Raw genomic sequence first — 13,489 nt, 5'->3', positions numbered from 1 at the left:
AGCGCCGCTGGACAGGCATAGTCGGGGTGCCACTGCTAGCCGCAGGAAGACCTTCCTCCATGGCTGATGACTCCATGACACCTTCTGTCGATGTGGCTTCCGTCGTTGTTGCAGGAAGCAGGCCGTCACTGCCTGGCAGAGGTGGCGGAGACAATGGCCTAGCCTGTGACGTCTCTGTTACTCTCACTGGAGTACGACCCCATAGCTGGTCTACGTGGCATCTGTGTAGCTGGCCATCAGGTGTACGGACGCTGTACGACAGGGGACCAATGGCCTGCTCCACCACGGCAGGCATCCATTTGTCTCCTCCTGCATAGCAACGGGCAAACACAGTCTCTGACGGCTCGAACTGCCTGGCGGTGCCCTGGTGCTTCTTAGCCAGCTCCTCTTGCTTTGTGTGCATCTCATCCCTGTAGTCCGGGTGTAGCCGGTCCAGTGCAGTCACCAGCCGGCGACCCATCAGCATCTCGGCAGGACTCTTCCCCGTTGCTGAGTTTGGTGTGGTATGCTGTGAGAACAGGAACCTGGCCAATCTGGTTTGCCAGTCCCCCACCGATATCCTCACCAGTGCCTCTTTTGTGGTTTGTACCATCCTCTCTGCTTGCCCGTTAGAGGAGGGGTGATAGGGTGCTGTGGTCACATGGCGGGTCCCGTTTCTGCCTGCAAAAGCCTTGAACTCCGCTGACGTGAAGGCTGCTCCATTGTCCGAAACCAGCACGTCGGGGACCCCATGTGAGGCAAACAGCAAACGCAATGCGTTGATCACTGCACTGGATGTCATGGAGCTCATGATAGCCACCTCCAGACATTTCGAATAAAAATCCACCACTATCAAAAAGACCTTCCCCTGAAATGGCCCTGCAAAGTCAATGTGGAGTCTTGACCATTTACGAGTGGTCCACTCCCAGGGGTGAAGGGGACCCTTGGATGGGCTATGGCGAGTCAGCTGACATGTCTCACAGCTCTTTACCACCTCCTCCACGTCTCGGTCCAACCCCGGCCACCAGACGTAGCTTCTCGCCAACGCCTTCATGTGCACAATCCCAGGGTGTGAGTCATGCAGCATTTTCAGCACCTCCTCTCTTGCAGCGGCAGGAACCACCACACGGCTTCCCCAGAGCATGCAGTTCTTGTGTGCAGACATTTCATGGCGCCTCTGAACGAAGGGCTTGAAATGCTCCTCCTGGACCTCGGAGGGCCAGTCATGCAGCAGCCAGTGTAGCACCCGTGATAAGACTGGATCTTTCTGTGTGAGACTGCCAATCTGCTGGGCATGGAGTGGGGCCTCCGGAACCTCCTCCAGTAGCAGCACCTCCAGGGGTGGTGGCGTCTCAGCCATCGGCCTGTTCAAAGGTAAGCGACTCAGAGCGTCAGCATTAGCCAGCATCTTCCCAGGCCTGTAACAAAGTCCATAACTGTAGGCCCCCAACATCAGACTCCAATGAAGCATACACGGTGATATGATCTGGGGCATGGTCTTGGAGTAATGCAGGAGCCCCAAGAGTGGCTTGTGGTCTGTGTAGATGACGAACTTGTGGTAAACCACTGTTACCGTTCACAACCGTTCACTATTGTTACACTGTTGTTATCACTGTTTACACTGTTGTTATCACTACACAAGGTTACCTCTTGCCACGCACGCTGTTATACCTAGGCATACCTCAGCTGACTCCGCCCATGGCTCCGCCTGCTTGCCCAGGTATAAAGGTGACCGCTTGGCTAGTATTCTTCCTTGTTGGAACCGATCACCCACGAGGGTGGGCTCTGTTATTTAGCCAATAAAAACCTACAGTTACTACCTTAACTCGTCGCTTTTTATGGACTGAATTGATAGGTATATCAATTTTATTGGCTAAATTTTGAAATGTATGGACTGGCGCAGCCAAACGACCAGCCAAACGGTCAGCTACAACAGCCCCAGCCAAACGGCCAGCTACAACAGCCCCAGCAGCCGACCTGGCTGCGAGCCCTCCGACCGCTGTACCTGGATCTAAACCCACAGGCAGCGAATTCAGCCCTCGACTTCGAACACTGGCTGAGCTGTTTCGAATCCTACCTGGGAGCCTCCGGCGTGCCTCCGGAATCCAAACTAAGAGTTCTGACCGCCCAGGTGAGCCCTAAAGTATTTGCACTCATCCGGGACCTTGCTACATACGAGGACGCCCTCAACCTGCTAAAAGAGCAGTACCGGAGTCCAGTAAATTCAATGTATGCCAGACATCTCCTAAGATCCCCCTCGCAACAGCCAGGAGAGTCTGTAGATGAATTTTTACGGGCGCTACAAACACTCGGCAGGGACTGTGACTTTAAAGCTGTAACGGCTGCAGAACATACTGAAGGAAATATCCGCGATGCCTTCGTGAAAGGCCTTCGGTCCGACTACTCACGGCAAAGACTGCTCGAATCAAAGGACCTCAACTTGAAAACAGCTGCAGCCCTCGCTCGCTCCCTGGAAGTGGCCCATCGGGACCTCGAGGCGTACTCCAGGTACAGTGCTGCGCGACCCTGGGACTCGGGCCCGACTCCGGCCGCAATACCCCTCGCACCGCCGCCCCTGGGACCTACTACGGCGTCGGTGTCCCGGAATCGATTGGGACCGCCACCCCCGGGACCTGTTGCGGCAGCGGACCTCCGCGATCGGGCCGCCAGCTGCTTCTTCTGTGGCCAGGCGAGACATCAAAGGGCGCGCTGCCCTGCAAGGAGCGCGACCTGCTCCGGCTGCAAAAAGAAAGGCCACTTCGTAAACGCCTGCAGGGGGAAAGCCACAGACGCCAGCAGTGCCTCATGTGAGTTGTGGGGGCGGCCATCTTTGATCAAGGCCACAGATGCAAGCATTGCCTCATGTGAGTCGTGGGGGTGGCCATCTTTGATCAAGGCCACAGACGCCAGCAGTGCCTCATGTGAGTTGTGGGGGTGGCCATCTTCTCCGCCATTTTGTCCAACTTCGTGGGGATCCGCGTCATGGGCACCGCCATTTTGTTCGCCGCACTCGGCCGCCGTTTTGTCTCCAGACCCGACCACCGCCTCACCTGCAGACTACAGCAGCTCGCTCAGCCATACACTGGCCTCCGTCACGCTTGACCAAGCTCTCCCGCATCATCTGTCCAAGTCCATGATGGACATCGAAGTAAACGGCCACGCCACGACCTGCCTGTTCGACAGCGGAAGCACGGAGAGTTTTATTCACCCAGACACGGTGAGCTGCTACTCCCTCACTGTCCGGCCAACGCGCCATCGGATCTCGATGGCGGCGAAGTCCCATTCAACAGACATCAGCGGCTACTGTGTGGTGACCCTGTCGGTTAGGGGCACGGAATATAAAAACTTTAAACTTCTCGTCCTGCCCCAGCTCTGCGCTGCCGTCCTACTAGGGCTGGATTTCCAATGCCACCTTCAAAGTGTCACTTTGGCTTACGGTGGATCACTCCCCCCACTCACAGTCTGCAACCAGCAAAATTTAAACCGCCCGCCGCGTACCACCTGCGGCCTCTCCACCCTCAAAGTCCCGCCCCCCTCCTTGTTCGCTAACCTCACCCGTGATTGTAAACCCGTCGCTACCAAGAGCAGGCGGTACAGCGCCGGGGACAGAGCTTTTATTAGCTCTGGGGTGCAGCGACTCCTGAAGGAGGGCATCATCGAGGGGAGCACCAGCCCCTGGCATGCCCAGGTCGTAGTCGTTAAGACCGGCGATAAACACCGCCTGGTCATCGACTACAGCCAAACCATAAACCGGTACACCCAGCTGGACGCATACCCCCTTCCCCGCATATCTGATATGGTCAACCAGATTGCACAGTACTGGGTATTCTCCACCATCGACCTCAAGTCGGCCTATCACCAACTCCCTATCCGCCCTGAGGACCGCCAGTATACTGCCTTCGAGGCGAATGGCCGCCTCTACCACTTCCTTAGGGTTCCCTTCAGCGTCACCAACGGGGTTTCGGTCTTCCAAAGGGAGATGGACCGGATGGTCGACCAGAACGCGCTGCAGGCCACATTCCCTTATCTAGATAACGTCACCATCTGCGGCCATGACCAGCAGGACCATGATGTTAATCTGGAGAAATTCCTCCGTACGGCCCAACGGCTGAACCTCACTTACAATAAGGAGAAATGTGTGTTTAACACCTCGCGCCTTGCCATCCTCGGCTGCGTAGTAGAGAACGGAGTCATCGGCCCCGACCCCGAAAGAATGCGCCCCCTCATGGAGCTTCCCCTCCCCCACTGTCCAAAGGTGCTGAAGAGAACCCTGGGGCTCTTCGCTTACTATGCCCAATGGGTGCCCAATTATGCGGACAAAGCCAGACCCCTCATGAAGTCCACCTCCTTCCCCCTGACAGCAGAAGCAGGCACAGCCTTCTCCCTCATAAAAGGAGACATTGCGAAGGCCACAATGCACGCAGTGGATGAGTCCATCCCTTTCCAAGTGGAAAGCGATGCATCCGACTTCGCCCTAGCTGCAACCCTTAACCAGGTGGGGAGACCTGTGGCCTTCTTCTCAAGGACCCTCCAGGGCCCTGAGATCCGACACTCTTCTGTCGAGAAGGAGGCCCAGGCGGTTGTGGAGGCGGTACGACGCTGGAGGCATTACCTGGCAGGCAAACGATTTACCCTCCTCACCGACCAGCGTTCGGTTGCTTTTATGTTTAATAACAAGCTGAAGGGCAAAATCAAGAACGACAAGATCTTGAGGTGGAGAATTGAGCTCTCCACCTACGATTACGATATCTTGTACCGACCTGGTAAACTCAACGACCCCCCAGATGCTCTATCACGAAGTACATGTGCCAACGCGCAAGTTGATAGACTGCGGACCCTCCACAGCGACCTCTGCCACCCCGGGGTCACCAGACTTTACCACTTCATTAAGGCCCGCAACCTGCCCTACTCCATTGAGGAGGTCAGGACCATGACCAGGAACTGCCAAACCTGTGCCGAATGCAAACCGCATTTCTATAGGCCGGACAGAGCAAGCCTGATCAAGGCCACCCGCCCCTTCGAGCGCTTGAGCATCGATTTTAAGGGGCCCCTCCCGTCCTCTGACCGTAATGTATACTTCCTCAACATTATTGACGAGTACTCCCGTTTCCCCTTTGCCATCCCCTGCCCAGACATGACCAGTACCACGGTCATCAAATGCCTGAACGACCTCTTCGCCTTGTTCGGGTTCCTGAACTATATACATAGCGACCGGGGCGCATCATTCATGAGCGAGGAACTTCGCCAGTTCCTGCTCGCGAGAGGTATTGCTGCGAGCAGGACCACCAGCTACAACCCCCAGGGGAATGGCCAGGTGGAAAGAGAAAACGCGACAGTTTGGAAGGCCGTCCTCTTAGCCCTAAAGTCTAAGGGCCTCCCAACCTCTCACTGGCAGGAAGTCCTCCCGGCAGCACTCCACTCCATCCGGTCACTGCTTTGCACTGCCATTAACGCCACCCCCCATGAACGAATGTTTGTTTTCCCCAGGAAGTCGACTACGGGAACCTCGCTACCAACATGGCTGACTTCTCTGGGGTCCGTCCTGCTGCGGAAGCACGTGAGGACCCATAAAATGGACCCCCTGGTCGAGAGGGTGGACCTCCTGCACGCCAACCCCCAGTACGCCTATGTGGCATACCCAGACGGGCGGGAGGACACTGTCTCCTTGCGGGACCTCGCACCCTCGGGCTACCCTGAGATACCACCGTTACCCCCCACCACTCCCCCAAATCCAGCTCCTGTAGACGGCATGCCGGAACCCCAGGAGCCTTCGTCGACCACGCAGACACCAGCATTAACATCGGATACTGCACCACCGCCGCCTCTGCTGCGCCGATCAGAAAGGCTTACGAGGCCTCCTGAGAGACTGACATACACGAACTGGTAGTACACTTCACCCCGCCAGACTCAATGTTAAACAAGGGGTGAATGTGGTAAACCACTGTTACCGTTCACAACCGTTCACTATTGTTACACTGTTGTTATCACTGTTTACACTGTTGTTATCACTACACAAGGTTACCTCTTGCCACGCACGCTGTTATACCTAGGCATACCTCAGCTGACTCCGCCCATGGCTCCGCCTGCTTGCCCAGGTATAAAGGTGACCGCTTGGCTAGTATTCTTCCTTCTTGGAACCGATCACCCACGAGGGTGGGCTCTGTTATTTAGCCAATAAAAACCTATAGTTACTACCTTAACTCATCGCTTTTCATGGACTGAATTGATAGGTATATCAGAACTGTCTCCCTAACAGGTACTGGCTGAACTTCCTTACCCCAAATATGATGGCTAGGGCCTCCTTGTCAATCTGGGCGTAATTACGTTCTGTTGTTGAGAGTGTTCTTGAGGCAAAACTGATAGGCGCTTCCCGGCCATCTGGCTCTATGTGACCCAACAGAGCTCCCAGCCCGTATGGTGAGGCATCACACACCAACACCAATGGCTTGTTTTCATCATAGTGTGCCAGAACCTTATCTGCTTGTAGCAGTTCCTTTGCCTGTCTGTAGGCTGTTTCATGAGCTGAGGTCCAGTTCCACACTGTTGCTTGGTCTAACAGCCTGTACAGTGGCTCTAAGATTGTGGCTTTGCCCTTGAGAAAACAACTGTAGAAATTTAACAGTCTGAGGAATGCCTGCAGTTCGGTTTTGTTCTTGGGGGTGGGTGCGCTCCTGATAGCCTCCACCTTCTCCGTAGTCGGATGTGTTAGATCCATGTATCTTGATGTTGTGTCCTTCAATAATTAGACAAGAGACTGCAGGGAACGATCAACAGGTGTTTACTGAATGAGGGTTACTCTAGAACTAACTGTACAGATCACTACCCAGGGTTTATATACAGGTGTGGTCACTGCCGGTACTACAGTATACAGGAGCTGTAAAAAGTAGTTCTCTCCCTTAAAGGTACATACATTACAATTCCTCCCCTTTTAGATTAACAGTATGACGCGCTATCGATTACTCATAAAAGACGGAGAGTTAGGAGAGTAACTAAAAGGCTTTTATTAACAAAGAACAGAGCATGCCTCTCGTGGTTGACTGGTTTCCACGAAGGCAGGGGGCTGCAGAGCAGTCACCTTTATACCTGGGCATGTGGGTGGAGCCAGGGGCGGAGCCAGCTGAGGCATGCATAGATACAACAGTGTGCAACAACAACAACAACGGTGAACAACAATAACAGTGGTTTACCACATTCACCCCTTGTTTAAAATTGAGTCCGACGGGGTGAAGTGTACTAAAGGTTCGTGTAAGTAAGTCTATCAGGTGGCCTTGCATGCCGTCCTGATCGTTGTGGTGGCGGCGGTGATGGTGCAGCATCCAACATTGAATCTGGCATCTCATTGAGTGGTTGGGTGGTCAATGACGGGTCCTGGGGCTGCGGCATGCCGTCTACAGGGGTTGGGTTGTGGGTAGTGGTGGATGGCAATGGTAGTGTTTCAGGGGCACCCGAAGGTGCGAGGTCTCGTATGGAGACTGTGTCCTCCCGCCCGTCCGGGTACGCCACGTAAGCATACTGGGGGTTGGCGTGGAGGAGGCTCACCTTCTCGACCAGGGGGTCCATTTTATGGGACCTCACGTGCTTCCGCAGTAGGATGGGTCCTGGAGACGTCAGCCATGTCGGTAGCGAGGTCCCCAATGTGGACTTCCTGGGGAAAGTGAACATTTTTTCATGGGGGGTGGCATTGGTGGCCGTACAAAGCAGTGACCGAATGGAGTGGAGTGCCGCAGGGAGGACCTCCTGCCAGCGAGAGGTCAGAAGGCCCTTAGATTTTAAGGTTAAGAGGGCGGCCTTCCAAACCGTCGCGTTCTCTCTTTCCACCTGGCCGTTCCCCCGGGGGTTGTAGCTGGTGGTTCTGCTTGTAGCAATACCTCTCGTGAGCAGGTACTGATGGAGTTCGTCGCTCATAAAGGATGAGCCCCGGTCGCTATGGATATAGCTAGGGAAGCCGAACAAGGCGAAAAGGTCATTCAGACATTTAATGACCGTGGTACTGGTCATGTCTGGGCAAGGGATGGCAAACGGGAAACGGGAGTACTCATCAATTATGTTGAGGAAGTACACGTTGCGGTCAGAGGAGGGGAGGGGCCCTTTAAAATCGACGCTCAGGCGCTCGAAGGGGCGAGTGGCCTTGATCAGGCTTGTTCTGTCTGGCCTATAAAAATGCGGTTTGCACTCGGCACAGATTTGGCAGTTCCTGGTCATGGTCCTGACCTCCTCGATGGAGTAGGGCAGGTTACGGGATTTGGTGAAATGGAAGAACCTGGTGACCCCCGGGTGGCAGAGGTCATTGTGGAGGGTCTGCAGTCTATCAACCTGCGTGTTGGCGCATGTACCACGTGATAGGGCATCTGGGGGCTCATTGAGTTTCCCGGGCCGGTACAAGATATCGTAATTGTAGGTGGAGAGTTCAATTCTCCACCTCAAGATCTTGTCGTTCTTGATTTTGCCCCTCTGCTTATTATTAAACATAAAAGCTACTGAACGCTGGTCAGTGAGCAGGGTAAATAGTTTTCTGGCCAGGTAATGCCTCCAATGTCGCACCGCTTCCACAATGGCCTGGGCCTCCTTTTCGACAGAGGAGTGTCGAATCTCGGGGCCCTGGAGGGCCCTTGAGAAAAAGGCCACGGGTCTCCCCGCCTGGTTAAGGGTTGCAGCTAGGGCGAAGTCGGATGCGTCACTCTCCACTTGGAAAGGGATGGACTCATCCACTGCGTGCATTGTGGCCTTCGCAATATCTCTTTATATGAGATTGAAGGCTGCACATGCCTCTGCTGTCAGGGGGAAGGAGGTGGACTTGATGAGGGGTCTGGCTTTGTCCGCATAGTTGGGCACCCACTGAGCATAGTAAGAGAAAACCCCTAGGCATCTCTTCAGTGCTTTTTGGCAGTGGAGGAGGAGGAGCTCCATAAGTGGGCGCATTCTGTCGGGGTCAGGGCCGATGACTCCGTTCTCCACTACGCAGCCAAGAATGGCGAGGCGCGTGGTGCGAAACATACATTTGTCCTTGTTGTATGTTAGATTCAGCCGCTGGGCCGTATGGAGGAATTTCTCTAGGTTAACGTCATGGTCCTGCTGGTCATGGCCGCAGATGGTGACGTTCTCTAGATAGGGGAAGGTGGCCTGCAGCGCGTTCTGGTCAACCATTCGGTCCATCTCCCTATGGAAGACCGAAACCCTGTTGGTGACACCGAAGGGGACTCGGAGGAAGTGGTAGAGACGACCGTCAGCTTCAAAAGCTGTGTACTGGCGGTCCTCAGCCCTGATGGGGAGCTGGTGGTATGCCGACTTCAGATCAATCGTCGAGAACACCCGGTATTGTGCTATCTGATTGACCATGTCAGATATGCGGGGGAGTGGGTATGCATCTAACTGGGTGTAGCGATTGATCGTCTGGCTGTAGTCAATAACTAGGCGCTGTTTTTCGCCAGTCTTCACTACCACCACTTGTGCTCGCCATGGGCTAGTGCTACCCTCAATAATCCCTTCCTTCAGGAGTCTTGCTACTTCGGATTTAATGAAGCTCCTATCCCCGGCACTGTACCGCCTGCTTTTGGTAGCGATGGGCTTACAGTCACGGGTGAGGTTAGCGAACAAGGGGGGGGGGGGGACTTTAAGCGTGGAGAGGCTGCAAATGGTGCGCGGTGGGCGATTTAAAAGCTGCTGGCTGCAGACTGTGAGTGGGGGGAGGGGTCCGCCGTACGCTAATGTGACACTTTTAAGGTGGCACTGAAAATCCAACCCCAGTAGAACGGCAGCGCAGAGATGGGGCAGGACAAGAAGTTTAAAATTTTTGTATTCTGTGCCCCTTACTGAAAGGGTCACTACACAGTAGCCACCGACGTCTGCTGAATGGGATTTGGAAGCCATAGAGATCCGATGTCGCGTTGGCAGGACCGGGAGAGAGTAACTGCGCACCATGTCGGGGTGAATAAAGCTCTCCGTGCTCCCGCTGTCGAAAAGGCAGGTAGTGGTGCGGCCGTTTACTGTAATGTCCATCATGGACCTGGACAGTTGGTGAGGGAGAGATTGGTCCAGCGTCACGGAGGCCAGCGTATGGTCGAGCGAGTCGCTGTGGTCGCCAGACGAGGCGGTGGTTGAGTCCGGGTCACCCGCGATTGGAGTTGGAGGCGTCCAAGATGGCGGACAAAATGGCTGCGCCCATGATCCCGATCCCCACGCGGCTGGAGGTGTCCAAGATGGTGGACAAGATGGCTGCCCCCACGGTTCACACGTGGCGCTGCTGGCGTTAGCGGTTTTACCTTTGCAGGCGCTGACGTAGTGTCCTTTCTTCCCGCAGCCCGAGCAGGTAGCGTTTTTCGCCGGGCAGCATGCTCTGGGGTGTTTTGCCTGGCCACAAAAGTAACATTTCGGGCCCTTGGACATCGCTGCAGCAGTTGGTGCCGGGGGTGGCGGTCCCATAACCCAAGGTTGCGGCGTCCACGGTGCGGAGCGGTTAGGGGAGAATGCGTCCATATTCCGGTGGGCCGCGTCTAGCGAGAGCGCGAGGGACACTGCCTTCTTCAGGTCGATTTCGCCCTTCTCCAACAGTCTCTGCCGGGAGTAGTTGGACTTGAGGCCCGCAACGGAAGCATCTCGGATAAGTCCCTCCGTGTGTGTCGCGGCCGATACCTCTTTACAATTGCAGGCTCGGCCGAGTATCTCTAGTGCCCGTAGGAATGCCTCCACCGATTCCCCGGACTGCTGTTTGCGGGATCTCAGGAGGTGTCTGGCATAAACCGTATTTACCGGGCGTGTGTATTGTCCTTTTAGCAGATCGATAGCCGCCGCGTAGGTAGTCGCGTCCTGGATGAGCGTGTAGACTTGGTGGCCCACCTTGGAGGCCAGGATTTTTAGTTTGTTTCCATCTAGTGTCACGGCTGAGGCTTCCAGGTAAGCTTCGAAGCAACGCAGCCATTGTGCGAACTTGGTAGACGAACCCGCCTCTTGAGGGTCTAAGTCCAGGCATGTTGGTCTGAGGGCATGCAGCAGCGCCTGCTGCTCAGCGTTTGGTGCCGTCGTTTGCTGCAGCGCCTGCTGCTCAGCGTTTGGTGCCGACATTTTGTTTTTGTTAATAAAATTGACGCGCTATCAATTACTCATAAAAGACGGAGAGTTAGGAGAGTAACTAAAAGGCTTTTATTAACAAAGAACAGAGCATGCCTCTCGTGGTTGACTGGTTTCCAAGAAGGCAGGGGGCTGCAGAGCAGTCACCTTTATACCTGGGCATGTGGGTGGAGCCAGGGGCGGAGCCAGCTGAGGCATGCATAGATGCAACAGTGTGCAACAACAACAACAACGGTGAACAAAAATAACAGTGGTTTACCACACAGTACCATAACACTCATTTAACAATTAAATATCAACTAATTACAATTAACACTTTTAACATGCAACATTAGCTGAAAATAGTCTATTTATAAATTCAGTCTTTGGGGAGGCTTCCTGATCCTTTCTGGATAGCGCCTTTCCCGAGTGTCTTGCTCTTGGTGCGGAGGTGATTCTGGCCCCCTGTCGTCGGTTGCTTCATCAGCTTCCGATGCTACTGTTTCTGGGGTAGATGCGACCTGTACGTTGGGTTCCTCACCAGCTACGTATGGCCGAGACATGGGGTTGGCTTGTTCCTGTGACTCTAGGATCTGGTCAGCATGGCGTCTCACAATGTTCTCCCCAACATCCACTGTGTACATTAGTGGGCCCTGCCATGTGCATATCGTTCCTGGTTGCCATTTCTCTGTTCGGTAGTCGCGGGCCAAGACTGGTTGCCCTATATTGAAGCTCCTTGTCAGCTTCTCATTGATGTGCTGGAATTGCTTATTCTCAACATCTCTTCGTACATTTGGTCTGAGCAAATCCATACGAGATCTCAACCTTCGGTTAAAGAACATCATGGCCAGGGCCTGGTTGGTGACTGCATGTGTCGCATTTCTGTAGGCTAACAGGAAATTGTCCACCTTATGCTGCAGTGGAATGTCGTCATCGCACATGGCCTTTACTGCTTTTTTAAAGGTTTGTACGAACCTCTCAGCCAATCCATTTGTGGCTGGATGATATGGGGCGGATGTGTAATGCCTTACCCCATTCCTTTTCATAAATCTTCGAAACTCTTCGGACACAAACTGTGGTCCGTTATCAGAGCAAATCTGCTCTGGCAAGCCGTTCCTGGCAAAAATGGTCCGTAGAACTGCAATAGTTTTCTCCGTGGTGGTGGAGGACATTTTGATCACCTCAGGCCATTTCGAGTGCGCATCCACGGCTATTAAAAACATTGAGTCCATGAATGGACCAGCAAAATCAATATGCACCCATTGCCATAGAGATGAGGGCCACTCCCATGGGTGTAGAGGGGCATGTGGTGGTGCATTTTGGACCTTCTGGCATCCTGAGCAGCTCTTTGTCAGGTCCTCGATTTGCTGATCGATCCCCGGCCACCACACATAAGCCCTAGCAAGGCTTTTCATTTTCACCCCTCCCAGATGACCTCCGTGAAGCTCATTGAGCACTCTTTCCCTTAACGTGGGTGGAATTACCACTCGGGATCCACACATCAAGGTCCCCTGGCATACTGACAGCTGTTCTCTTCCGGATGAGAATGCTGGCAACAGTGAGTCGCCATGTGCTGGCCATCCCTTCATCGTCAAATCATATACCCGAGACAGTGTCGGGTCATTTCGGGTCTCCTTCTCTATACCAGCGTTAGTTACAGGCAAGCATTCAATTATAGTCGAATGAAATATTTCGACAGGATCCACTGCTGGTTCTTCCTCCGCAGTAGGCAGTGGCACGCGTGATAGCCCATCAGCGTTTCCATGCTGTTTCATGCCCCTATACTCGATTTCATATTGGTGCGCCCCTAGAAAAAGGGACCACCTTTGTAGCCGTTGCGCAGTCATCACCGGAACGCCCTTCTTTGGATTAAAGATGGAGACAAGTGGTTGGTGGTCAGTCAGCAAGGTGAACTTCTGCCCGTGCAGATAGTGATTGAACTTTTTCACTCCCCACACTAGGCTGAGGGCCTCCCTGTCAATCTGGGTGCAGTTACGCTTGGCTGAGGTTAGTGACCGAGACGCAAAGGCTACTGGCCTCTCCGAGCCGTCCGGGAATTTGTGCGACAGCACCGCTCCAATGCCATAGGGTGATGCATCACACGCCAACCGAATTGGTAGTGTTGGGTTGAAATGAGCCAACACCTCTTTTGATGTGATCAATGTTTTGCTCTTCTGGAAAGCTCGTTTACATTCGTCACTCCACTTCCATGGTACCCCCGTTTGCAGTAGGGTGTTCAGTGGGTGTAGTATTGTAGACAAATTCGGCAAGAACTTATGGTAGTAGTTCACCAGCCCGAGGAATGACCTCAATTGTGACACATTTTCCGGTGCTGGAGCCTTGACTACTGCCTCAATCTTTTCAGGGGACTTATGTAACCCCTCTTCATCAATAACGTGGCCACAATACGAGATCTGCTTCTGGAAAAACTCGCATTTGTGGCGATTAGCTCGGAGCCCATATTCCT

The 13,489-nt window shown here is 53.9% G+C and overlaps 1 protein-coding gene across 7 annotated transcripts in view; it reads right to left on the bottom strand.

Annotated features, from left to right (window-relative positions):
* Positions 1-13,489, bottom strand: part of LOC147095723 (complement C3-like) — a 165,086-nt gene that overhangs the window by 22,118 nt on the left and 129,479 nt on the right. The gene's annotated exons all lie outside the window — the stretch shown is intronic.

This window comes from Somniosus microcephalus, unplaced genomic scaffold (assembly GCF_052327205.1).
Source record: "Somniosus microcephalus isolate GS21.2 unplaced genomic scaffold, FLI_Smic_1.0 unresolved_chr1, whole genome shotgun sequence".
Taxonomy (NCBI): Eukaryota; Metazoa; Chordata; class Chondrichthyes; order Squaliformes; family Somniosidae; genus Somniosus; species Somniosus microcephalus.
Note: the sequence above shows the minus strand (reverse complement) of the source record. Positions and strands in the feature narration are given on the sequence as shown.